The following is a 14,195-nucleotide window of genomic DNA, read 5'->3' as shown; positions in this document are numbered from 1 at the left end:
AGTGGTTGAACAATATATGGTTGACAGTCACACAGAAGATAGGCAGCAGACTTCAAGGGTTGTTGTTGTTGTTGTTAGCACTGACACTACATACTGTAGGCCAGATAATGTTAGGATAAATTACAAAGAGACAAAATGTAGTTGATTAGGAAAACTTTACTGACTGGGAACATTATCAGGATATAGAAAAGTTAAAATCGTTTAAAATCACCTGGACAGTGGATGGGGTGTTCTGCCACGCAGAGATGGGAGCAACCTTTTTCCTTGTGAAATACAGAGGCTGCTCCTCGTTCCCATGGCTTTCTCTCCAGCCTTAGGTTCACATCCACCCCACCACAGGCACGCTGAGCAGGAAGGAAGCTTGTTTGTTGCTGTTCTGTTTGTTGGTTTGTTTTTAACATTTAATTCACCACTTGCAGGACACTAAGTTCTGTGAGATCAGAGCCCATTACGTACTCCAGGACATCCAAGTTCTTAACTCAAAGGCTACTGGAATTAGTGAAAAATGAAAAGTCAGGGACTTGAGAGCACTGGAGATCTCCAGATCAAATTCTAGGAGATTTGATCCCTTTATTATTAAATGGATTTCTGTCTGGCCAGACTTTCCTCACAGCCTTGGCCTTTTCTGCCTCTGTAGCCAAAAGCACCAGCAATCATTGGTGTTCAAACCATTGTGGTCTGCAGTGGGGTAAGTAACATGACCAAACTCTGATAAGGCCTCAGAACAGGATATCAGCACCCACAAGTCAATTGGAGCTAATTACATGTAATTGCGGTCCCATACCAGAAGCAAGACCTTTACAAGAGACTTCCAGCCAGACCAATGTACTTAAGCCACAACGCTCTCTCCCCCTGACAACAGCAGGATTTGAACTGGGATTGCTCAGTTGTTCTGCCATGACTGTTATCTCTGAGCTATCAGATTAACTACAGTTCAGTTCATGAGCCTGTCTTAATTCTCACATAAATAACATACTATCTAGGGGAATTTAGCAGACTTTCCCCCCCAAAAAAATAGAAAACCATAGTGAAGACAGAAAATTATCAGCTGGATAAAGCAGATAAAAATAAAATCATATGTTCAGGAGAAAGACTCAAACCGACTTTTACTTAATGTGATCCGAGTGATGAAGCCAGAGACAAATCTTTCTAGATATTTCCTAGAAAATCTCTGCCCATCTGTTTAAACTTCTTTGGTCTGTAAAGAGCACCATCAAGGCTGTTTACGCTGAAACTACAGAATTTGAAAAGCCCCAAACCTTCATATGATGAATCTTTGCTGAATGCCATTGTACCGGCTGACTTCACAGTCAGTCTCGTCCACTCAGTTGCATGCCTAAGCCAAATTCAGGGCTTTTTATGACAAAGTAATGTTAAATACTGGCCATACTTAACTTTGTGGGAGTTTTGCTATTGACTGCAGTGGGTCCAAGACTTGACTTCCCAGCATATCTCTAGCAGTACGTAATGGTTAAGTAAGAAAATGAATGTGTGCAAAATATGCAAGACATCAAATCTTTGCAACTCTTCTAAACAGAAGATCATCTATCAGCCAGATCTAAAGGCTCAGCATCCAGCCTGGGCACCAGAAGAACAAGACTCGCTTCCTCAGTGTCACCAATGCCTCATGGCCTCTTTAGCCAACATATCCCCTTTCAACTACTTCATTTGAAAACCATGGGTTATGAAATTCACCCTTGCAAAGTTGAGACAGACAGTACCAGAGTGCTAGGTAAGTGTCATAATATACTTAAACCACCAGTGGGCAGATGGTTTTCCGGTAATAATATATACAGCTCCTCACCGTTCAAACATAAACTTCCCAAAGCCTCCTTGTTAGCAGTGTATCGGTATATATCATGTAAATCTCATGAAAAAGGAAACAAATTAATAGACCCTTACACATTTCATTCACATCATTAGTGCTGTCAGGTTCTTATGTTTTCACAAGATCTGGACCTTTGCAGAAAAAGGGAAAGCTCTGAATATTTAACTTGCAGAAAGAAAGAAAGAGAAGGAAAGAAAGAAAAAGAAAGAAAAATCTATTGCAACAGGTCTTTGCAAGAAATTGAATCAGATACCATCCAGTGTATTCAAAAGATCACCCTAGTCAGAGAATTATTCTTAGCCCTATAGCAATCATCATATGTTAAGTTAGATGGTATCTCTCTATGGCTGGAAATACGGCATGAAGGTCAGCCATGGCTTGATCTTTTCTAAAGTTGGCAAGAGTCCCACTTCAAGTGGGAGGTTAGACTAGATGACTACCAGAGGTCCCTTCCAACCAACATTTCTATGATAGCATGATCTCACACCTATATTGCAATTAAAGGGACCATGTTAATTTTTAAAAAATCTTTGGGATGTGCAGAGCTCATTAAGGGTATTCATATATAAAGAGTTTAAAGCAAGGGGCTTTCTGTCATGTTGATGCTTTGTCTCTGTTCACCGCACTTTAGAAAACAGTGTATCTTACTTTCGCTTACAGTGGGAAATAATTTGCTGAAAGTCGGCAACAACGTTTTCTAGTTTTTCTTCTCCCCATATTTATTTTACAGTAAGTAGGTATTTATTGATGAGGATGATCAGACCCATTGTCTGGGTGTGAGACCCACCAGGCGAGGCTCTCCCCACCTCACATTGCAAACTGAGGGGGGCTACTGCCTACAGGGGTGTGGGACTCAGTAGGGCATGCCAGGAAAAAAGCATTTGGGGATTGCACGAGACATATTATGGGATGTTTAGGGGAAGGAGCAGAGGGAGGGAGGGAGGGATCAAGGTGCAGTGGGGAGGAACAGGTGTGGGAAAACAGAGGGATAAGGGGTGAAAAAGGGACAGCTGCATGTACACAAATTGATGGTCAACACAGCCCTGCACCTGGTCATTGCAGTCTCTCCTGTCTTCTTGTTAAACTCTGTTCTAGATTATTTTCCTGGGCAAAGTCTAGGAATGTGTGCACGTGTGTCTGAGTGCCAGCTGCTGGTGAGGGGTCCCTGGGTCAAAAGAGGACATAAGTCTGGGGAGACTGGAGAGCATACCTATTGTGTGGGTGTGGGTGTCCGTGTGTTTGCTAGCTAGTGAATATCACGCTGGACTACCCACAAGCAGGGTAAGAGGCTGGACAGCCAGGTGTTGGAGTGGCCATAAGCAACCAGAGGGTCTGACAGTTGGCTACTGGAGGGACTGTGGCATCTGGGGGTCAGCTACTGGGAAGGCTGGTGGAGAGAGGCTGTTTGTGGACATCTGTGCGTAAGGCAACAGGGAGGCCAGGGATCCCAGGGCCACATGCTGGAGACACTCAACATCCAAGTCCAGTTATGGGGAGCAACCGTAGGGCATGTGTGTGTCTGTGTAGGTGTGCGAGGAGGTTTGAGTACCAGCAACAGGGTGTGCAGGACTCAGGGGCTTGTATGTGCCAGCAGCAGGGGAGATCGAAGATCAGGGGAAGTTTCTGGATAGACTGTCTAAAAGCACATCAGCTACTGGAAGGATACATATAGCATATATGTATATGAGTATGTTTATTTGTATGTATACATACATGCATACACGTACACATGTATTTTCCACTTAATAGGCTTTCAACCCGATCAGTCAGAGAAGGTAACAGGATGAAGCCATTAGTGCTGTTTGTGTTTGGTTAAGTGCTATGTTGTCTGCCTCTGTTGATCTGTAGGATCGGCCACATAGATACGTATGTACATATTGTGTGCATCTGCGGCTCTACGGGGGATGCACGCTCAGCCTTGCTGGTCCTGGCTGAACCTGGGGCTATGGAGCAGCAGCCGTCTCAGATGCGTTTGGCAACCCCTAGCGCTCTGGAATCCTCTGAGTCCCAAAAGCTCTGACATATTTTTGTGCTGATGGGGAACTTGTAGTTTGTGTGTCTCACAGCTAAAATAAATCAGATTCATCATTATCATATATACAAAACACAAAAAAGTCAAGATGGAGAACTGATTTACTTATGACTACAACTCTGCAGAACTGTGTAGGGCCCTAATTCAAGAAAACAACTATTTGTCTAACTGCAAACATATTAAGACTTAAAGTTATATTTGTACTTAAGTATTTCTTTAATTGGATTTTATGACAAAAGGGAGCCATCTTCATCGCTGAGGTCACAGTCAAGGGTGTTGTTCCTAACTCTGCTTCTATCCACAATAGCCTCAGCATTCAGTAGTTCTTCCAACCCAGGTTAGGTGGTTTTTTTGAGTGTATGGACTAAACTTCACATAAGGCTTTCAGATAGACTGATAACACACCTGCCATGCAGTGAGGACACATGGCCTGTCCAGGTGTTCCCTGGCTTCTGGGACATGCACAGAGAGCGGTGTTTTCGTTCTCATTCATCCCTTATTCCAGCCAAACCTGGCTTCTTAACACACTTTTTTCCCTTGACAGTCAAGCCACACTCAGGGGAGAGCTGGATTTGAACATCTCCAGGACAAAGCGGACCTGTAATCTGCATTTCCTGGCTGGCCTTCCTTGCTCTTTGGTGTCTAAACTCAAAAAAGGGTTTGGGGTTACAAATCCAGACCTGAGAGAAGGGCCTGAATCTGATAGCCTTTGCAGGCACCCCTTACAACTACACTAGACGGTGCTTCTATAGCTTGCTGGCTGCTGTCATTCCTGGGTGACTAATGCTCCTCTGCTGCCTGACAGGGTCTGGATTGCACCTGAGGTGAGCAAAGTGCTACAATGCATGGAGGGCTTTGCCTAGGGAGGCTGGAAAACTGAAGGAGCTCTGAACCCTCCTTGTTCTCTGGCTGCAGCTCTGCCCTCTGAGATGGTAACTGCCTGCTGCTACTCACCCTGGCTGACTCCCTCTCTGCTGAAGTTTGCCACCTCCGTTGCGTGAAATGCTCCCCAAAATGCTCCCTGAGCCTCTGTAGGCAAAAAGAGGTGGGTCAGAAGAGCTCCTCAGTTGCTCTGTATAAACTGACCCACCTCCATTTGAGTGAAAGGCAGTAGCAATGAGCAGCAGTAGGTGATAATATTTCAGCTGATGTCATGGCAGTGGGAAGAAAACTCGATCAAGGCTGAGGCATTTATTTGAGCAGGGTGGTAGAGACAGCACCCTAATTCCTATGAGAGGAAAAAAAAAAACGCGTTTGGATCTTTCCTGACTGTCCTTCCCATTCACCAGGGTTTTCGTCTTCCCTCCCCTGCAAAGGCATCAAGAATGTGGCTGTATACAGTACATGCTGAGTCCATGTAATTTGTGTATTTTCTGCATTTTTATGGGGAAAGATGCATTCAGCTGTGACTTTCAGGAAGCTCGGGCCATGCACATAAAGAAAACCTCTCTCCTGTCTATCCAAATGCCAAACGATGTCTTCGTTTTTGAGTATCCAAACTAAGGCAGCTTAAGCAGGTTTGCTGTCAGGTGGAGGATGTTCAGTGCTTTCTGAAAGCCAAGACCACATATCTGAAGTTTAATACATCTCTTAAACAGGGGTACTTGGAATCGCAAACTGTCCAGGAAAGCCTTGGTCTGCATGCAGTGCAATGGCACAGCGTAGGGGCACAAACTGGCTGCTTCCCTGTGGTCTGCTTACGCCGATGGCAGCTCTTGCTATCACAAGTAGCTCTGTAAAGAAGCATTCTGCCCAGTAATACCTGCCTGCCTGATCACCTACTTGCTGCATAAATCAGCTTAATTTTTACAGTGGAGTCATACACAGGCCAGACCTGCCAGACACTTAGAAAAACAAAGCAGAACAAGAACAAAGGTGGCAAACGCGAAGCAACCAAAGACAGGTAAGGATGGGTCAAGCTGGAGACAGCAACAGGATTCAGCAGCAGATGGTGTAAGAGGCTTTAACCTCCTGTATTTGTGTCAACCAGACAGTAATAAAATACAACAATCCAGGACCCGTTAACATGCACTCCTGTGGCCAGTTCTTAAACCAGTTTCTCAAGGTGGATTTTATTGTGCCATGAGCACAATTATTTTTCACAACATTATTTTCATGATAGGTTATTGCACATTAAATTACAGCATTCCCATGCCTTCAGGCTTTTTGTAACAGTAGGAGAAATGGTGGGCTGGAGAAGACAGCTGGGTTTGCACGTGGTATATGTCAGTTTACTTAAGCAGAACCATTTTACTGCTGCTGGAGGAATGCAGCAAAAGGTCAGTGCTGAAACTCCACTAAAGTAAGTTGAGCACACATTCCAGCTGCGAACATATGCTCACTACTTGCTTGATCAAAAAGGAAATTTCAGAGCTCTGCTACATGCTTGCCTTGACCCTGCTCCATACCGCCTGTCTAGTGTGCATCAGACAAACTATTCTTTAATCCTGCATGGAATACGCATTCTGGTTAAAGGATGCTTGGAATAGTTGCATATCATCATTAGCGGCGTAATCTTAAACTGGGCATATGCGTATGGAGAAGTGCACAATAGTAGGGAGAGGGATGTCAAGAGAAGTATTACATGAATGCATGAAATGTGTGGTTTTATTTCTTAGTCCTGTGTGCCCATCACAACCTGACCCTGTCCAAATGAGACTCAACTTCGCAGGGGAAAAATAAACTCAACATTATTATTCAGCTCTTGCATTTTCCTTGCCTGCATCTTCTTCAAATGTTTAATCTTCTAGTCAGCCTGATCTGGTCAGTGTCAGAGGAAGAATTCTGTGCTAACCAAATGCACAAAGAAGCCATACCAATGTAATTGGGCTGTTAAAAATTGCAGAAGTGAAGCTCTTATAGCTACAAGAGCCTTTGGCTGATTTAGAACATGCCCTCATAACATCACTTGATAAAAATAAGACTCTGACTTTTTAATAGAACAAATTACTTAGGTTTTATATTTAACCACAGTCACTGTTAAAGCTATAACTGGTTTTCAGAATATTTTGGGCATCTGATCTTGACCTTCCATATGTTAAAAGCCATCACAACAAATACCTTACACTGCGGTTCCTGACGAAGAAATATTAAGGTGGCTACAACCTTAAATACAAAGTGTTTGTTTTGTGCTCAGATCTGCTACTCTTAGAATAAGTATCAGAAATTATCATTTCAAGGCAAGGAAGGAGGCAGTCTTGAGCTAGAGAAACTCATAACCTGCATGATGTTTGGAAAGAGCGCACTGATGTTCTAGTTACTTACAGCCTGCTCCCAGACTCCAGTGTGGAAAATGGCACTAGAATTGAGGACCTCTCAACACACTTGGAGAAAAGGATATTTTGACACAGAGACGTGGGTTCCTTTCTGAAAAATGGGACTTGCAGGCTTTATTACCCAACGACTATGGTAATCAACCAGATTAAAACTGAGCTTACTGATCTCACCTTGCCTTTGGGGGTGTGCCTTGGAGAATGTGGCCAGGAGGTCGAGGGTTGAGGGAAGTTATTATTTCCCTGTAACTGGCACTGGTGAGGCCACATCTGGTGTGCTGTGTCCAGTTTAGGGCATCCCAGCACAAAAGAGAGGTCAACAAATTCGAGGAAGTCCAGTGGAGACCCATTAAGATGCACAGGGAGCATTTGAAGATGTTCAAGGAGAGGCTGAAGGTGCTCTCAGCAACTTACTAAGGATCAAGGTACTGCTAAGCTGTTTGTAGGTTTCTTTTGACTAAAGAAAAAAATGCTTCTGTTTGTCTTGGAAAGATGCCTTTTGAACAAAGTCCTGGATCATCAGGGAAATCATTTGGTCATCCTTCTGTGGAGAATTCACAAAATTTGAATGCTGCAAGTGTGTCGCAAATACATCCCTGCTTCAAGCACAGAAGATGCCAGAGGGTGCAACTCTAACAGCTCTCTGCAGGAACTGTACAGGTCTCATAGAATGAACAGAGCTCATATTATGGTTCAATTCCACTTTTTTAATGCCATATTTTACCTTTTTCCATGTTTCTTTTTATAATTTCTTTACTAATCCTGTTATATCATTGAGATATAGGCTGTCTCATCTCCTTCACCTCTTCTCTAATATTGATACCAAAAAGAGGTTCACTAACTCTGCGTATTTTGCACCCTCTGCTACTTAATGCTCTGATTTTAGAACTACTTCTACATATGCCTATCTTTACTGCTATAAGTCAGGCCAGTTCAGCAATCTGCAGCAGCATGTGCCTAATTTTGAGTATGTGAACAGTCCCAGATTCCACAAGAGCCAACAACCACAGACTCTAAAAGTGCAACTTGCTCAAAGTTAGGTACTGGTTGATCCCAGCCACCTGCCATATATCTTTGGTCCTTGATGATGTAAGCCACGATACTTACTAGCTACCTATTCTCCACATATTTTTTAGTGTTTACTCTGCACTTTAACTGTTTCTATTTTTTTCCTGTATGCCCCTGCAGATCTGAGATGTTCTTCACAATTTCAAAGGTAAATTTCCACACATATGCCTGCAAAATTCCTTCCAGTCTCTTTTGGTGTCTTTGAATACCACATCATCACCTTTCTGTCTCAAAATGCTGTGGTTTTACTATTATTCTCCCCTTTTCTCCATTTTCTGGACAGACTTCTTCCCTTAACCTTTTTTTGCGGAACTAGATTATCGGTTTGATTGCCTTAAACAGCTCACCTGTCTTGCATTCCTAGTCCCTTGCAAGGTCTGTACAAATTTGGAGCTCCTCAATAAGCTGTAGCATAGCTTGAGCCCTCTTTGCTGTATTACCCTGCTGTTGAGGAGCTAAAAAATACGCTATTCTCTTTCCCCTATTCAGAAAAGGAGCTATGGGAACAAAACCTGAATTGCTGCATTTGTATATAAAAACTCAACCTGTTTGCTTTAGCCTGCAAACCTGATCAGAATGTAGATCACTTCTGAAATGGCCCCATTTCTTCATTTAGCTAATGAATATTCTCTTTGGATGAATTCCTGGCAACTAACTGAGCTTTAGCCACCCATCTAGGTAGCTTTCTGAGAATGCAGCCTGCAGCTTTACTAGACCTCTGGTGATGAGCACAGGATATAGTTTTATATGCACATTTATATGAAAAAAACCTACTGGTACTCTTACAGATCCAGTTTAACCTCAGGTCCCTTTTAATCAGTCCTGGAAATCAACTTATTTATACTAAATAACAAAAAAATAAAACTCCCTTACCCTCCCACTCTTGTTTGCCTATTTATAGAGGTTCACATAATGAGCAACAAGAAAGGAAAACACCAGCTCCATCTTTAAGCTAAAATGACATTTTGGAGCCATTGAAAAGTTCAGGCTGACAGCTGTCTCATTTATGCTCCCAAGGATTCAAGGCAGAGCATAGAATCTTTTGGACAATTTTAAGGACAAAGTTCTATAAGGAAAAAACATTTACCCTTAAGAGTGGTGCAGTGCTGGAACAGGCAGCCAGAAAGGGTAGGGAATCTCCTGTCTTTGAGGATAATTTTTCAGAGCCCTGAGTGCACCAGAAGGCTGTAATTGCTCAGTACAGCCTCACCTATGCCCTGCAACCTGAACCTTCTGCCCATTTGCCCATTGCTTCAGGACTTCCATTTAGACTGAGATCTGTGCCTTCAGTCCTGGCCTAAGTTACAGCACAGATGCTCCTCAGTCCGGTTTCCATGCACTCTCGTGCTGTTATTTCAATTTCCTGGTTTGACCTTGGACCTGACTTGTTACCTTGCCTTTGTGTGCTGAACAGTGGACTGTCAATGATGTCTGTTAGCATCAGCACCCCTGCTCTGCTCACCCAGTTTGGGAGCTGGTGAGGACCTGGGACTGTGCCCTGGCTGGAGGCACTGCCCCTGCCCATGCTGCTGGCTTGCCTTGCCTTGTGGAGCAGCCCTGTTCTTGCTGCTGCCTGATGAGGTAAAGGATTTGACCAGGCAACCTGCTCTTGCTTTGGACTTAGCACTGCTTGGAGCATGAAGTTGAACTTGATGAACATACCAGGTCTCTTCTAATGTAAATCTTTCTGTGATTCTGACTCACTAGTTACTCAGGGAGTTAAGGAATCAGAGATTAGTGGGGAAGGACAGGAGAAGACATGATGAGTTCTTCAGTAATATCACTGACAGTCTAAATTTCCTCCCTGTATGAGCTATTACATGGTTGCTGTTGTTGTACATGCAATACCATAATGGGCATGTTGCAGAACAATGTTGAAACCAAATAAATGAAACACCCAAGGAAGAAATAAGGTATTTCTGCAATGGGCAGGATAAGGCTGAGTCTGAGAAACCTGCCATGGGCACGACAGCAGCAGTAACAGGGAGCTGGAATCCCACAGCTCCTGCAATTTAATTTCAGAATCATAAAGGATTTGGAGAACCTATTTTTCTTGCCCTGGTTCAACAAAGTATTCAGAGCATGAGGCAGCTTTTGGGAGGTGGCTGGTGAGACTTGTGTCCCTGAACTCCTGCTAGCTAGGTAGCCCTAGCGGGCTTAATCACATGCAAAGCACATGCAGCTGACCACAGAAGCCAAGGGTTTCCAAAACCCTGCATGGGTCACTTTTAGCTCAGTCTGGAGTTTTGATGCCCTTCAAAAAGCTCTCCCAAGTGCAGATCTGTATGCAAGCAGGGTGAAGATGGGGCACATTTTGCAGCCATTCTGCACTCACCCTTACATAGCTGGGAATGTGCAAACGCTCTAGCACAAAACAAAGGAACATGGTCTTTGAAACACCCTCCTGAACATCCAGGAGGCTGAGACACTTTCCTGATGCACGTTTGTGTGAAGAGTCTGCTGGGCTTCAGATTATGAGCTTGAGATTGCTTTTCAGAGTTTAATTGAGAAATGTGTCTGTGCCATTGGGAGAGAGGTGCAAGAGGTTTCCAAGCAGACACTGTCACTGCAAATGCTGCTGGACCAAACACCAGCCTACACACCTTTACCTGCAGTCTGTGTTCTGCTCAGTTTCTGCTGGGCACTGGGGAAGGGATTCATCTCTAGAGTAAAAGACTTCCATTGAGGTGTCTCCACATAGCTCCTGTAAAACACAGGCCTTGTCAATGAAGGTAGTGGAGTCCCGAGAGTGCTTCAGGTGAAGAAGACACCTCCTGGCTGGTGAGCTGTGTCAGTTACTGGGTTCCTTGACTGTATTAACTATATCCCCACTGACTGTATTACAAGCTTAGACACTCAGTGAACGTGGACCCACCAAAATGTAAGTACCTTCACAATGATGCCTGAATACAAAGCAGTTTCCCACCCCAAGTGGCCTAAGGGCTCTTTTGCTAGAACCAGGCTCTACTCTACTCTCCTCTTGTGGTGGGAGACCCTGCATATTTACCCCTTCCCCTCACTCTGCAGTAACTCATTTAGCTTTCCTCTGTGGAAACAACAACAAGGGTTACACACCTGTCTGCCTGATGGGATTTTGAAGATTTCAGATGTGGTGAGTGCAGCCAACACATGAAGTCATGTTGCTTTCCCTCACCTCCTGGGGAGCAATGGGCAATGCAGTTCTGTGCTAGAAACGTCTGTTATGCTTTGGTTCAAGTCTTGTGTTCCACTTAAAGACTAAACCGTATTCCCTAAGTACCAGGGATCTGAGGAGTTTCACTTCCACCCCTCAGGCAGCTGTGGTCAGGGCTCAGGGACGCAGTATTTATCCACCCAGCATCTTCTTACCTTCTCTTTCCCCACCAACACAGCAGGAGGAATGGGAAAAGGATGAGGGAAGACGACAGGAGGAGATGTCAAAGACAGGATCCTTTCTATGGAAAGTAAACAACAAATCACATCTACTATCAAAGCTGGATTACAAGTTTTAGACCCTCAGTGCTGCCCGCCCTGCAGGAAAAAAAGCTTGATAAAACCAGGCAAGAGTTCAGATGACTGTGCAAAAGGCCCAGGGTTCAGACTTCTCTGAAATTTGAGGAGGCATCCAGACCATCAGATGAAGAACTGACATGCAAGACAAAGTCCTCAACTGAGCTAAAGGTACACAACATGAGGAAGACACAGTTACCTGGCAAATGGCAGAAAATGCCTTTAACCTTCTATACTGGCTTACAGCATATCATCTGAATGGCTTCCACAGTCAGGAATCACCCAGAGATCTGGCCAGTTGGCCTCTTGGGCAAAACCTCATCACCACTGACAACAAAAACAAGTTATTTTTGCTTTCCTATTAATAATGCTACCTAAATGAGGCATTTAGCATCCCCGTTCCTGTAGTGTCCCTGTTCCTGCTGTAATGAGAAAAACATACACGTAACAACTAAAATTAAATTAAAAATGTTCCACATCATTCCACTCTTCTGATAAATAACATCGAACGGATCTCTGTGGGGGCTGGTGGCTGACACTTCTCTTTTTTTAAACTCAGCATTTTGTCCTTGGACTGCCTGTCGTTGCAGAGTAGGAACAGCTGAGGAGGTGATGAGAGAGGCAGTGTGGGCTTGTGTGCAGAACACCAGCTTGGGGACCCACAGGTTTGCCATGGAGTCACCACTCTGTCTTATGACAGTCATTTCAATCTCTAGAAGATATTTGGAGGCAGACATGGCTACTGTTCTTGGAGGCATTTTATTGTGCCACAAACGGAGAAGGACCAGAAAGCCAGCAGCAATAAAATATGTCTCTCACTGACAGCTTTGCACCACAGAAGGATTTTTCTGCACTTCCAGAGAGCTCCAAATCTCCAAGTCTCTTTCAACCTGCACTGGCAAGAGCTCCACTGGGCAGTCAGTGCAATCACCAGCATCTTTGGCTGTTCCCTTTCTGACTCAATGCCAACTGCTTCTGCAGGCTATGTGGGCTACCTTCTTTTCCAAAACTCTAGAACACAAGAGAAGTTGAAACACAATTTCCTTTCCCAGAGGGCTTCCTGCCTCTGGATTTCCATGTCAAGCTTTAAACAGGCATAAGCCTAGGACAGATGTTGTGCAGAAAATGGTAAAGGTGCAGGTTCTGCTCTGTTACGTCTTGGTACATCAAGAACAGCTCTGCTGCAAGAAAGAATTTGTGGTCGTGTCATTAAGAGTGAGATTTGCCCATAACCCTGTGTGTGTGCAAACACAGCAAAGTTACTCTGTGTCCCTATGAACTAGCTTCTGTGGTAACTCCTCAGGAGAAAAAGATGGGTATGTTTGATACATCTGTACTTGACATACCCTTTTCGGAATATGAATTTAGCATGTACAAGCAGTAAACAAAGAGTTTTTCCAAGCAAGCTAGCTTTTTTTCCCCCTCTTCCCTCAAAAAAAAAAAAAAAACCAAATAGCAGGAATATGTTCTGTCATTTGTGCCTGCCTGTAGAAAATTAGCAGGTGAAAACTCAGCCCTTGTGGAAGCGTGGAAGATAATTATTTTAAATGACTTTTGAAGCTGTTTAACTTACCTGTGTATGAACATGCACCAAGATGCATGTGCCCAAGTGGTGGGTGTGGACATGGAGGATGAGGGAGGCCCCTGTTAAGTCTTCACTATGTATCCGGGGTTCCTTTTGACTGGTGATGACAAACTGGGTTTGAACAGGTCTTTTATATGCTTTAGGAGTCAGCAGTTGTAATGAAGTGACTCTTTTGCTTCAGAACTTGCTTGCTTCAGCTTCCAAGAGTCTTAGGCAAGGTTGCTGACCGTTGTTTTGTTTATTCATTTTGTGTATTTCTATGGCTACAAATCTGCCTCTCTGTTGGATAGCAGAAAGAAAAATAACAAATGCAGTGTGCTATAACACTTTTTGTCATCCTTCTGCTACCAGAGCTCAGATCTTCTGCTGATTAATTATCTGTGCTGTGGCCCTACCCAATCTAGTCGTGATGCCAACAACACACTCCTTGGTGTTTACCAGTTTTATGGCTGTCATTCAGGTCCTGGGATATCAGTACAGCCCACCCCTGCAACCTTTGCTCTATTATCTTTTTCCGCTGCTTTCATGTTGTGATTCATATCTCATTCATAGCAGTCCTACTATTTGTGTGACAAATCTCTACGTGTTGGCCAACGAACCTTGTTAGCCTAAAAATGGTCTCATGGGGCTCCATGGTCATGTTTGGGCTAACAGATTTTTAGGCAAGTTATCCAGAGCCTGCAATACTTGCCCTGCCACAACAGTCAGATTTGTCACCTGGAAATCTCCCTTCTCCTCTGTTCCACCACCAGCCTGGGCCTTCAACACAGGCAAGATGAACAATTTTAGTCTGTCCTCCCACATCTGAATGAAGTACTGCTCTTTCCAGATCTTAAAATAGGGAGAGTGTTTTAATCGGTTTGAAAATGGAACTTAGGAACCTAAGTCATCATGCATTTTTGAAAGACGTGCTCTGCATCC

Source organism: Balearica regulorum, chromosome 1, assembly GCF_011004875.1.
Source record: "Balearica regulorum gibbericeps isolate bBalReg1 chromosome 1, bBalReg1.pri, whole genome shotgun sequence".
Classification (NCBI taxonomy): Eukaryota; Metazoa; Chordata; class Aves; order Gruiformes; family Gruidae; genus Balearica; species Balearica regulorum.
Note: the sequence above shows the minus strand (reverse complement) of the source record.